The sequence below is a fragment of the Larimichthys crocea genome, chromosome XII (assembly GCF_000972845.2).
Source record: "Larimichthys crocea isolate SSNF chromosome XII, L_crocea_2.0, whole genome shotgun sequence".
In the NCBI taxonomy this organism is placed as follows: domain Eukaryota; kingdom Metazoa; phylum Chordata; class Actinopteri; family Sciaenidae; genus Larimichthys; species Larimichthys crocea.
This window is the reverse complement of record NC_040022.1, coordinates 381,977-396,061: the sequence shown is the minus strand read 5'-3', so window position 1 is coordinate 396,061 and position 14,085 is coordinate 381,977.

Here is a 14,085-nt window from a genome sequence, read left to right as displayed (position 1 = left end):
TCGCCATTTCACAACCTTAGGATAGGGTTGCATCCATGTAGGCTCACCTTTACAGTCTGCAGCTCAGAAGGCAGGCTGGCTTACCCAGGCTTCATTCTTTTCTTTTCTTAAGTTAGATTCTTTTTCTGCAAGTACTCGAGTACTGTGCACACAGCTGTGTCTTTGTTGTTGATCTACTTGGCGTCAAGATGTCTGATGAGATGAAGTCTGCCCAGGCCAACATTTGGTTTGATACTTTAGCAACTGCTCTTCCCAAAACATCGCTTTAACAAAAACACAAAGCGTGAGGTTGAGCTATGCAGCTGGCAAAATGAATGGTTTCAGAGTAACATTACAACTGTGCCAAAAGAAACAAGAAAACCTTTGTCAGAATGAAACTGAATTCTGATCGCTACAGTGATTCTTCACTGAATCCTGAGTTGTAGTTTCCTGTTTCCCCCTCTCTTCTTTCTAGGAAAAAGCCAGAGTGACAGTTGAGAAATGGACACAGGCACACAGGCTTGACGGCAGGAATGTAGACAACATCTTGTACTCAACTGTAGTCCAACCTTATAATCAGTGTAAACACACAAACAAATAGCAATTATATGACGCACCTAACACACTCTGATACACATGCAAGCACACAAGCACACACACACACACACATACTGTTTCTTTGGTATTCTTTTTTTTTTCATCACATAATTAATCTGCATACACATGCTATGTTCTGTGACTGCATGTGTGTACATGTGAATGTTTTTGTGTCTTTGCAAACATGCATAATTCTCTCTAGTCTGTGGTATGTGTCCACCTCAGCGACCCAGCTGCAAGAAATGCTCCACTTTTCTAGGAATCCGAAAGTGAAAGTAACTGCTCAGAATTCCTGCTTGATATTAAATCAACTATAAATCACATTTTTTAAGCTTATGGGTTTCTTCCTGGAGTCACAGACCAGACCAGAAAAAGATAAGAACATGATTCAAAGGAAAATGTTTTGGGCGGGTTCATTTGAAAAGTCAACTTGTTTGACTTCCATAGAATACTGTGCTGATGCTGGGGCAGTTTTGGGGAATTCATCGCGTCAGCGTAAAGTGAAAGAGCAAAGGACAAGGACTTCATGTCCAATCAAAACGTTTTCTTGAAACCAAAAAAACCCATAAGAGGAGGTTCATGTTATCTGATCAAATAAGGTGTCACAGTTTCCACACCACCGAGTGCTATAATAATCCCTCCTGTAAAGGAAATTACTAATTTAATAATCTTATTTTAAGACACGAAGAGGTTAATTTCCAACACTAAACATTTTATCTGATTTCTGGAGGATGATACTCCTTCGTTTGCAGTGAGAGTCTTTGACAGAGTCGTCTTTCTGGTGCCACCATCAGCAAGTTTAAACTCAGATGGCGCAACACACACACGCACACACACTCTCTTATAAACCGTTTAACATTATCTGCTAAATGAGATAGCTGTTGAAGAAACAGAAAGCAAAAGTTGGTATAAAGGTCAGAATCTATTTTGATATATGTAGTGCGCCTCAGACTGTTCGTCACATTAAGAGAGTCTCCGTTCAGTATTGTTTTGATTATTTCTTTGCTGATGTCAATGCAATGTGCTGCTCAGTCCAAACAGTGTTGTTTGCATCTTGCGTTTCCTCCTCCTCCTTCCGTGATGCTTTGTACGTTTGATGGTAATCGGATAAGTCATGATTGTTCGTTGTCCTGTGTGCTGTGCATGCAAACACACACAAGCACACACACACGCACACACACAAGCAAGGTCAGCTCTCAGCGTCTCTTCCCACTTCTACCAGGATTCAATCTGAAATTCCTCCACGGACTGTCAAGTGTGGATGAGGCCATGCAAGGACATAAAACCACACAAAAGCTGTGCGAGTACGTGATTAAAGCCACAGTTTGTTGTCTTTATTCCAAACTACAGAAAAAAAATGTTGTTTTTTTCCTTTTGTCTGATTTATCCAGTTTCTCTCAAGGAAACAGCAGCCACTTAGATTTGCTCGCGTTCTGGTTTGAAAACTCATCATCCTGTCAGCACAGAGGTCAAACCAAATCCAATCTGGTCCACTCGACTTACACAGAAAAACTGGTCTGCGTCATTAATAATTTCGAGTCGTGAGAAAGTAAAGAAGAAATTTAAAAAGCTTTGTTTGGTTGTTTGGTGTGTTTTTCCATGTAAGACACTGCTGGGCATCAGGCGTCAACCTCTATTTCCATATGTCCATCCAGTCTTTGTCTGATGACTCATAGTACACATGAAACAAATCATGACTTGGAAATGTGGAAGTGTTTTCATGCGGCACATGATCAAGACTTCTGTAGTCTAAGACAGCAGAGAGGGTTTCATTAAAAAAAATATCTGTATAACCTGAATGTTATTGGACTGTGGGAGGAAGCCGTACAATCCCGAGAGAATCCACACAGACACGGAGAGAACATGCAAACTCCACACAAAATCCCCCAGCTGGGAGCTTCTGGCATGTGATACACATGGACTTGAACAGCATCCTCTTCTCCGTCACTGCCTGCAGATAGTCCAGCTCAAGAAGGAAGAGGGAGAGGATGGTGCCATCATAGTTTCTCCACTGGAAGGGCACTTGATTATGTTTTATTTACCATGTGTGGCACCCTAAAAGGCCTTTTTTAAACATGTGACACCAGTGTGCAATTACTACCACCACCACTCTTTTATTACTGTATAGAGTGTTACACTGTTCAGTCCTCTCTACTCTGTTATTGCAAACATTTCTGAACAAACTGCGATCTAAGACACACCTACTGTACACACTGATGATCAGAAAACCTACAGACACTAAGAACCATATGCACAGTGATGAGGGTTTATAATATTGCATATAAACTACATATCCTGAAATGGATCATACCCAGCAAAAGGTCAAAACTGGGATACTTATGTGCAAGTAAACGCACTCAGTTATCATTAATACTACATCTGCTTCCGCTCATGAGCATAAACTGAATGACTTACAGGAATACACACACACACACTCACACACACACACACACACACACAAATTGTTATCTTTCCAATAAATACGGTCTCACTCATAAATCAACCTTCAACACACACGCATAGAAATACACCCCCATATACACACACACTCAGACACACACGCCAACACACCGCAACTCTGTGGTTGCCCCTCTTTCACACTTACTCAGTTTTATGAAGTCATGTGACCTCCTGGTAGTATCTGGTACTGTGTCACACTTCTCTTTAACACACATTTCTCAGTACTGAGTTTACAAAATTGTTCTGTCTTTACCGACATAAAGCCGAGACACTTCTCAGATCTCAGGATCAGATCTTGTACCAGAACACTGATAGCATTTGTCTGATAATAGTAACACTATCAACACAATACCACTAGAGTCTTTTTATTTATTTAGCACAAACATACATATTCATGTTCATGACGTTCTTGTGTTTCAGATACATAGGCCTCTTTTTGGATTCTTCATATGGGATGGAAATAAAGTAACGCTGCTTTAGCACATCGATCAAAGGTCTGTAGGTGTAAATCAGAAATCCTTCAACAATAAGGATCCTCCTCCTCCTCATTGTCAGACTTTCGGACGATCTCAGTATCCAGGGTATTATTAATGCCATGAGACTTCTCAAACTTCACAGGGGTCATCATGGCGCCCATGTCCAGAGTAGTCATGACATCGTACACCTGCTTAAAGCGTCACTTCAATCTGATCTTGGGGCTTGAAGAAGTCATCCTGATGTACCACACGACAGTTGGGCAGGTTCTTGATCGGTGATGATGTACTTCATGTTTTCGGATGGTAGAAGCTTGTAAAATGAAGTTGCTTGGGAGTTCAAGGGTAGCTACAGTTATCGAAATACATCAGTCAGCTCTGTCTTCTGAGAATAAGGTGAAAGAAAAAGAGGCACCATCCTGAGATGGACTGTAAATGATGATGAAACACCACATTGTCTTTCCACATCGAGTCTTTCATAAAGGTCATCAACAAATACAAACAGCCGGTCATTATTATTTCTGCTTAGATGCAGATTTGGCAGAATGTCCGTGACTTTTGAAAGATGTGGTCATTTATTCCACGTTAACTTCTGTTGCTCTGCGAAAAGTTTTTTGGAAAAGTACTGAGAAAATACGTGTGACCTGTTTACACAATAACCCAGAAGATCACGTGAATATGCACATGTCTGTGTGCGAGTGCATTTACATCTATACAGTGACCCCATTAAAGGAAAAAACATACACACACCTGCGTGTATACACTTAATTCATGGAAGTTTATTTTTTGGCTTTAGCCTCATCGTCCTGTTTGAAGCATCATTACTGAATGTCGTGTGGATGTATTTTTATAACCTAACACCCACTTAAGGTTTTGTCCATGTTAACCCGTGGCTGATGTCATCTGTTAAAAAAAGATATCTGCAAGTATGTGTTTGATGCTCCTGGAATTATTGAGACTTTTTTTTTTTTTTAACGCCTGTCACTTTCAAAGAAATGAAATGATGAAATGAAAGTGAGGTCAGCGTGATGCTTCATACAAAAAAGGGAATATGCTGTTGCTGTTATTTAAACAAAGAGACTTTATGATGGTCAAATATTAGCTGCCTGAGTTTGCTCATACTGTCTAGTTAGTGTGTATGTGTTACTTTGTTTAAGTCTGCGGATCCACAGAAAAAGGGAAATGGCACTTCTCTATAATAATACATCATTTCAGAAGAAGAGGATCTGTGTAAACCATTTACAGTAAGCACAGACACACACCACAGACATAGAAACCTTGATTTATTGTTAAAATGTGACATCTGTTAAGGTGAGTTTCATTTGTGTTTTGGAGTTAAATCTGACATTCACATCAATACAGTAATAGCTGCCAGATCTTTACAAGTAAAGACAGCACGGTGACAGAAAGTTACGGCTCATTACGTGCTGATAGTGTGCGGGATTATGAGATTAAACTCTTGATTGGCCAGTGGCCCGTCTGCTTTATTACTCAACACAAAGACATGACGATGGGGATGGGCTACAAAAAGAAAATGATAATACAGTAACATTTTCCATGGAAACCTAAAAAAAACAAAACAAACACTGGGCTGTGTCTGTTCATCAGAGATTGTTGATGTTGAGATTGTAAAAGAACAAATAGGACCACGTTACTGTTTCCTGATACTGTCTGCGTTGGTTCATTGTAACATTGCCCTTATTCACTGGTATAGTTGTATTGTTTGCATTGTTTACAGTAACACTATGTATAGTGCTTTTCTCACTATGACAGGTGTCCCCTGTGGCCTGACACTGTAGTTCAAGGAAGGAAAAGCCTTTTGAGAAAACCTCTGTTGCCTGAATGTCTGCGATTGTTTTACTAACATTTCCTGCATTTTAAAATGATAACGCAGCGTTGGTGTACGGTTATAGCTTAGCTTAGCTTAGCTTAGCACAAAGACTGGAAACGGGGGGAAACTGCTAGCCTGGCACTGTACAAAAAAAAAAAGATTCACTAATTTACATGTTATGTCTTGTCCGTTTAATCTGTACAAAAACTCTATAAACAGGATTTCTTACTGGCTAAGGCCAAGAATAATCCCGTTATCAATCACAATGTGTCACTTTAATACTTTTTAGTACAGTTTATTTAATGTTGATCCTCTCAACCAACCAAGGCCAAGAAAGCAAATAAGTGTATTTCCAAAAATGTTGAACTACTCCTTTCATTTTTACACCGTATGTCTGATTGCAATGAAACTAAGCCTCCCATCTGACAGGAAGCTGCTTTTCTAATTCTCATTAAAGGGGAAATGTGTATTAATAGATAAATTAGTTAGAGCACAGAGGGCTTTTCGTGGGGGTTTTTAAAATATGAGGACTGACCTGACGCAAAACAAGTCATAGATCATTTGAGGACATTACATGTGTTTATAAGGTGCTCATCTCTAAAGCTTTAAAGTTTAGATTATTATTTACAGTTTCATTTTGTGAATAGTCTGTTGACTGAGCTGTCAGCACAAAGGCTGTCAGTTACAGTAATCAGTGTCAGGTTCCTTACCTGGGGTCCTTCTCCGGTCACGTGGTAGTGCTGTTGTTCTGAGTACAAAAGCTGTACATTTGTGGAACTGGGCCATTTTCACACACGTCAGCAAAGTCTCATACTCAGAAATCAGTAAAACACGTGTTCGTGTGCTTCCAGTGTACACGCTATGCTGTATGTTCATAGTATGTGTGTCATATGTATTCAAAGAACACAAGAGCTAGGAGGACGTCTGAGTACATCCAAGTTTGAACTTCACAAACTAAAGATATTTAAGGCTGGCTGTTCCCTCAAAATACGTCTTATTGCTGGTTTGGGTGGAGTTTACTGTGAAATCCATTTGACTGGTTTTACTAGTGGCAGAAATCAAGTTGGTGACTGTTATGCCATGGCTCAGTGATGCCTCTCCCATTTCCCTGTGTTTCCCGGTTTATGTTTCAAGTCTGTCAATCTGTGTAGCATGTGTATTGTGTGTGTGTGTGTGTGTGTGTGTGTGTGTGTATCCAGGTTTCCCTCTCCCTTCTCCTCAGAACTGTGCAGTATTTAACACCGGCCCACTCATACAGACTCCACCAGTTTGTTCAGTTTCCCATGTGATACAAACACTACGGTCTACTTCATCTCAACCTGCTGACTGTTCTCTTGTCCTTTGCCCTGCCTTGTGTTACAAACTGTGCCTTTGCCTCAGATTTTGCCACACCAACCAGCCCTTTTTCACCTGCCACCTACAGTACATTCAGTTTGGCTTTCACAACAGCTGCACTTGTCTGCCAAGCTTCCAATCCCACTCTGTCCTGGAGAGACCTTTGTTCTCTCCTAGCTCTTGGTCTGTGTTTGCATTCGGGTTATGAACATAGGACACAGCCAAGATAAAAAAAAAACTTTTTGGCTAATGTAGGTTTTATTTTATGATATTAGAGGTTATTGATCTATGAAACAAACAAACAAGGACTGTATACTATTTCTTATAATGTTTCGTTCTGGCTTTGTAGTCAACGTTGGGCTTTGCTTTAGTCTGTAGAGTTCGTACTGACATTCAGATTACTTGTGTATGAATAATGAGGATGTAAACTACAAATATTTATCAAAAAGTATCAGTGTAACAAACATCCTGTGACCCAGTCTGGGCATTAACTTTCCACTCTTCACGCTACAGTTGTCAAGTGTCCATTTATAGTAGAGCACCATGAATGCAACAAATATATAGCTCTGTCTCCATCTAGTGGTAGATAAGATTTTAGACACTGGTTTCAAAACTATGTGTCACAAGACTTTTTACTATCTGTCTGTCTATGAGCTGCAGTTTTATCTGCAGCACTTCATAGGTCGAGTTTTGGAGCTGCCAGATTAACATGCGGTGCAGACAACTGCGGAGAAAGGGAATGGATGTGATAGTGTGTGAATCCAGTAATATAGGGAAAAGAGAATATGATAAGGAGAATATGATAAATTATAAGAGTCAGGGGAGGACAAACAGTGGTATTATTACAGTATAACGTTACAACTTGATGCCACTAGAGTGCACCGTTTTGTCATTTTGGATCAATCTCCCTGTGTTTCAGGAAAGAGAGAGAGAGAGAGAGAGAGAGACAAAGTGGTGAAGTGAGAGAGGTCATAATAAGGTGCTGCGTGGGTGTGTTTTGCTAGATGAGAGATGGAGATCACCACCAGGCTGGAGGTAGAAAGTCTCTCACCATTTTCTCCCTCTCTCTCCGTTTATTTCCCTCCATCTACATCTCTCTCTCTCTTGTTCTCCTTCCTCTCTCTCTCACACACACATAAGATCCAGTCTTTCATGTATAAATTCTTATAAAGCAGTACTGTACACAGTGTAATGAGTCCTTTTCCCGCGTATGATGTTCAAAGATCAAAGATTTCTTCCGTTTGGTATTCATAGTTAGGGTACATGTGTATCCTTGGGTGGGCAGAGGATTTTTTTTTAATTTTTTTTTTTTACTACATTTAACTCCTAAGACAGCTCATGTGTAACTATGACATTGTGATTGTGTACATTAAAAGCTCTCCACACCAACTGGTAGGAGTTATTAAAGCATAATTGGTATTTTTGTAATACCGCAGTAAATATGGACAGCTATTAGCTGATTAGTGAGTTGACAACAGCCGAACATCAGGCAAGTGCAACAACACAGGACACAGCAGCCAGATAACTAACCCAGCTCGGCGTCTGTCTTCCAGCCTTTTATTTCACCAAGCTCTCGACAACGACCAAACGACAAAAAACAGTATCAGACTTACTTCTTCTAAGTCTTCTTGGTCAGTTACTCTCTCTTTTTTCTTCTTAGTTTCCTCCATCAAAGTCAACGTTCCCGCTCCAGTTTTCCTTGGCTCTGCTCCCGTTCAGCATTCACTGAAAACCTCCTCTTCCCGGTGGTCTAAACAATCCCTTGGTCCCTTTAACTCACAGGCCAGTGTAGCCTGGCTCTCAGACTGAGCTTACATTCGCTAACAGCAGCTACAGTGCGCAGCAGTTTACTTTACTGACATCAGAGGGAAAGCAGATGAACATTTTCTACATAAATATGATTCAGTTTCCCCAAAATAAGTGAAGTAGTAGGTGGTGTTTGACTTTGTTTTGATACTTCTCAATATCAAAATCTCGTAATCGGAGCACAACGTTACATAGTGTCAAATAATTTAGACCCAAAGGCAGCTCTGTGCCCAGGTGAACCATTCTGGCCTCTAAGCCTTCAGCACAACACATAAGCAGACTCATTACAGGACCTTATATTCCTCCTGCTGTGAAAAAAAAAGGTCAGCACACATCATAATCGAACGCAGCCAGAAGTGATCGTTTATGTTCTTTTTCACTGTGCTGGCGAGTCCAAGAGGATGGTTGGTGCTGAGGGCAACTTGGATGTCAAGAGGTCAGGCTGAACCTCTGTGCATTGTATTTTCTTCCGGTGAAGCTCCTCTCCAACAGGTGAAGCTAAGCAGCTGCCACAAGTCTACGCACATCAGAAAAGAAATGTTGTTTACACCCTCCCCAGGCCAACAGTGGGAGTCAGCAGCAACAAACACTGCAGTGTGAGGGGAATTGGCTGTTCCGATGTGGGAGAAAATGGGAAAATGTGCAGCAAAATACACTAATAAATGTGAGATGTCCTGCATCAAACCATTGTCTTGCCAACACAGGTGAGACATTAAGACGCACATTCACAAGAAAATGGCCGTTTAATTATTGCTGATTATATTTCATTGTTTTATTTTGCATCTAGAGTTCATTTCCTTTTTGTTCCTTACAGAAAGAACACGAATGTGTGCAACATGCCTATATATTATTTCTGTGGATAAGAAAGAAAGTACAGTATACAAGGAACAGGTCAAACTATTACATAATACACAGTGAATATACGAGATGCAGATCTTGTGCATGCAGGTTACCCAAAAGCTTGTCTGAACAGGTACGTCTTTAGGTGCTCTACAGAATCGACATTCCAAAGTTTTGGTGCTACGGCCTCAAAGCTCGATCACCAAAAGTCTTAAGGCAGCTGTGAGTTCACCAAACATTGCACATTATTATAAAACAGAATAGACCTTCCATACTTTGGTCCATACTGGACTTGAACCAGCCACATCCTAGTTCCCAATCCAGGTCCCTACAGACTGAGCTCCTGCCACCCCAATAATACTATAATACTTTGACTCTCATTTTCTAACTCACTGGCATGAAGAAAGTATAGTGTATAACATCTCTATCTTTTTATATGGGGCTTCCTTAAATGATTAAATCTGACATAAGTTGATTCAATGAACCACACCTCTGTCATTTGTTTGTCTACACAGCAACATTTGAAGATGTAATTCCAAAACACTGCACAGTACAGTACGTCCAGTTTGGAAAAGAAATGATCCACCTGAGATTCAGATGAAACCGATTCTACCGTCATAAAGAAGCTGTTATGTAAGCAAAGGTCTCTTCTGATGACTCATGACTTAAACTAGCCAAATGTGCTTCAGTCCCACAGTCAGATTACTTCGGATATGATGTTTGTCATTTTTTTAAACCCAGTTTTGCTCCAGACAACATTTAGTTTAACTAAACAATGAACTTTATAGAAAGTAAAGCTTTCTATAAAATATCAAAAAACTCTGCATGCTGAAGTGGCTCAGACCTGTGTTTACCGTTGAGCCTGGAGCTCATCTCTTTGGTGTGTACAGTACGCAATGTTGTGACAAGAAACAGTGACATTTCGGTCGTGTGTGCAGATCCAGAGCTGACCTGTTTGTGCTGCTCAGAGGTCGTAAACAAGATTTCTGGCAGCTTGTTTGACCTCGTTAGTTATGAAGCCGTCACCCTTTGCCAATTAATCTAAACTGGGGTGTCGTAAGGAACCACAGCTGACATTCTTGTAGGCACAAAACATGAATGAATGTCAGAAACATTACCTTGAAACACTGTACTGACAGAATTCACATTGATTCTGCCTTTTCTGCGACCTTTCTGGACAGCGTGCAGTCTTATCAAGTATTCTGAGGTCAGATAAAAAATTCAAATCAGCAGAGCAAAGATAAAGAGTCAAAATGATACACTTCCTGTTGTCCTGCAGAAACACACAACATCACTGTCTACTGGAACACACACTGTTGCTAACTGTGCTTCTGGGGGTGTCAAACAGCACAACACAACACGCATGCCGACACGATCACGCAGCTTCATTACAGTACAGTTATGCACGATAAACACATTTGCACAACTACACACGGACACACACTAGTGCACACAGCCAAAGAGAGAAAGAGAGAAGTGCAGATATGCAAATGTCGTGTCAAAGCAGAAGAAGGAGCTCACTGTGGTTTCAGATCAATGATGATTGAGCTGTATTTAACAAATGAAAGAGGGTGAGGGGCTCAGAGAAGGAGACCGAGACAGAGACAGAGACAGAGAGAGGAACTCATTACAGATCAAAGTTACATAAGTAAAGTCAGTAATTTGCCTGCAAGTGTGGGTTTGCCACATACTTACCTTAGGCTACGCATACCTGTGTTTATGTGTGTGTGTGCATGAGGGGGAGGGGGTATCCGAACAGCAGGACATACAGTATCCCTCCACAGACTGGGTGATAGTAGTTATGTAGACAAAATGTGTTTACGCGTGTGTGAGGTTAAGTTTGGTTAATGGTTGGCCATGAGTCGAGACAAGAGATTAAAACTCCATACAGCAAGGCTTAAAGCAGCATAGTTAGTGTGAGTGTCCGTGCATGCATTTCTGTAGCTGCATTTGCGCGTCAGAGTGTGTCCTGTTGCTCTGTGCCGTAGTCAGAGGATGACGAAGGAAACAACAGGTTTATGTAACAACTCCCTCCCTTTGTGGAAAAAAAAAAAGATGAGGAAAAAAAAGGACCAGGAGAGGAAGGAAGATGCTTAGAGACAGCGAAGAGAGAGGCGCGAGACGGAAATGAAGCGACAGAGATAGAAATCAGGAGGCGAAGATGCAGAAAAGACATGTCTTTTTGATAAATAATATGGATAACATTGGATGAATCTGATAAATAAAGGAACAATGAGGTTGAAAGTTAAGAGAAACTGCTTGTAGATCACTTCCCCAACAACATCTGCTTGTGTTTCAGTCAGCTGTTTCCTACATTTCCCAAATTGTAGTCAACAAATCGCATTTCTTTCATTTGCACTAAATCAACACTGCCAAACTGCTGTATATACTTTTGTACAATATATTTTACTATTGCTATTTTGATATTTTATTATATATCGTTTGCTCTTATATTTTTATTCTTATGTTGTCACTGTGTGTAATGCTGCGGCTGCACTGTAATTTCCCAGCTTGGGAAAAATAAAGTCTATCTATCTATCTATCTATCTATCTATCTATCTATCTATCTGGTCTGATTACTGTGGGGCTCTCTCTGAAATTATTTAAAGATTCTCATTAGCCGTAACTGTACTGATTAGTGCTAATTAGCAAATGTTAACATGTTAACACGCTGAACTAAGTTGTTGAACATGTTAAACACCTGTTAAGCAGGTTGGTAATGTCATTGTGAGCATTTTCCGGCTCAATCACACCGGGAACGTCTGCAGCACATTTCAGGACGGAGCTTTTTGTTTTCATTTTAAACAATAATTATGATCAAACTAGAAGGTGCATTTCAGAAATACCCCGAGAGCATCTGCTTTTGTGGAGAATACGCAGCTGTTCTATTTTCAACAGACCAACCACGTCAATCAGCACAGAGCCGATCGAGCTGGATGTGATTTTAGTGACGATAACACAAATTCACTGGTAGCAAGTAGTGGAAAGATACTAATTAAGGTTCCGTTCCTGTCAGGTCAGACAGAGTCAGGGTGCTGCTGTGTCATGTCGGCTCACTGGAAAAGCTCTGCTGCACTAAATGGAGCGATACCTTAATTAGTATCAGTGGTAACACCCTACTGTTTCATGTCAAAATGGCTGCTGTGAAAAAAGTCTATTGGATCTCATTACCGGGTCATCAAATACTGACACAACCTTTCAACCTGTATTCATCTATATACAGTACAAAACAAGATATTTAATATTTTAAAGTAAACTTAGTTTTTTTGTGAGTACACACAGGTTTGTGATTGATTGAAATGAATTCTTTCCCAAAATCACATAATTAACTTGTGATCTCGAGATCATTAAAAAAAACAAGCATGGTTGTTCTCTGCTTCTGTGGAAATATGAAGTGCAACTCAAATAGATTTGGAAAAAAAAAAAACTGGGGGAGAAAATAACACCAGTGGCGTACCTGCTGTCATCCACATCTTATCGGACACAAGCTGGTTGGCATAGACACTCGCCCTAGTTCCTTAACCCAGGGGAATTGTTACATCAGGCCCTGTGTATTGATGCGATTCAAAAAGATTAGTAGCTTACGACGTGAGAAATGATTGCTCACCCTCTCTGAGTCTAAACATACACACAGGCCTGTTCAGGTACTCGCAGGGTGTGCTCACGTCACCATCGGTGTCTCTCGGTGCCTGTCACCATTGCAAATTAAGGCATTCTTATTATCTGACAGTTTGCCAGCTGTCAAGACTGATGCTTATGTAAGAATGCGGGTGTGTGTGCGAATAATGTTCGAGGTTGTATGACTGAATGAGCAGAGTAATAGTGAACAGAAAGTGAGATCTAAGTCAGCCTTGTATCGATGAGACCGGGGTGAACTGCACACAGTTATCTGTCCTGCAGCTAAATCAATCTCATCTAGGTCATTCACTGCCAGCTGACTGCCATGATGTGTGTGTGTGTGTAGCATGGATCAGCTGGGACGATGGTTGTCACTGTCCTCAAATTAAATTCTGTAGCCTTAAAACAGGTGGGAGATCAATACTTTGCTGTATGTATATGAAGGATATACAACAGCGGCGGTGGTGTCGTGCTTCACACTTCAAAGTAACAATCACTCACCTCTTTCCCTGCATCGCTGCCATCACGCCTCACATATTCATCCCTCTGCATTTACTATACTGAGCGGTGCAGGTGGTTAAATATGTTTCTTGGCTCTTTTCTGTGAAGCGTCATATTCACAGAGCAAATGACTCACTCAAAGTCATATAATTTAATACCTTAAATGCATCTTGGAAAACTTGTTGACATGAAATTCATCCAACAGTCGCTGATGATGATCCTCAAAAATCCTTCTGAAAGCTGAAGTCTTAAGATGAGTCAGAACTCAGCAACTGTGCGTGCTTTCAGTGCCAGCACTCCAACTTTAAGTGACGAAAGTCTGTGTTTCTCCTTCCTCAAACGCGAACAATTTCAAATATTTGAAGTCATTCTCTGTGTTTGCTCTGGCTGTTTGAATTGCTAATTTAAGAATTGACGTTTATTCTTCTGTTCCATGTACCGCCTTTGCAGAACTTGCACCGAATATCATCATTTTACATGTAAAGGCGGGCACGTCTGAGCGCATAATGAACGTTTCAAACACGCCTGACATGTTTTCGGAGACAAAGTCTGCAGATGAAGATCTGAGGTGGAATGTAGCTGTGTTTGGATGTCCGTGATAAGAACTTTCACCACTTAAATGCTATCCAGGTCTCAGGCATGTGA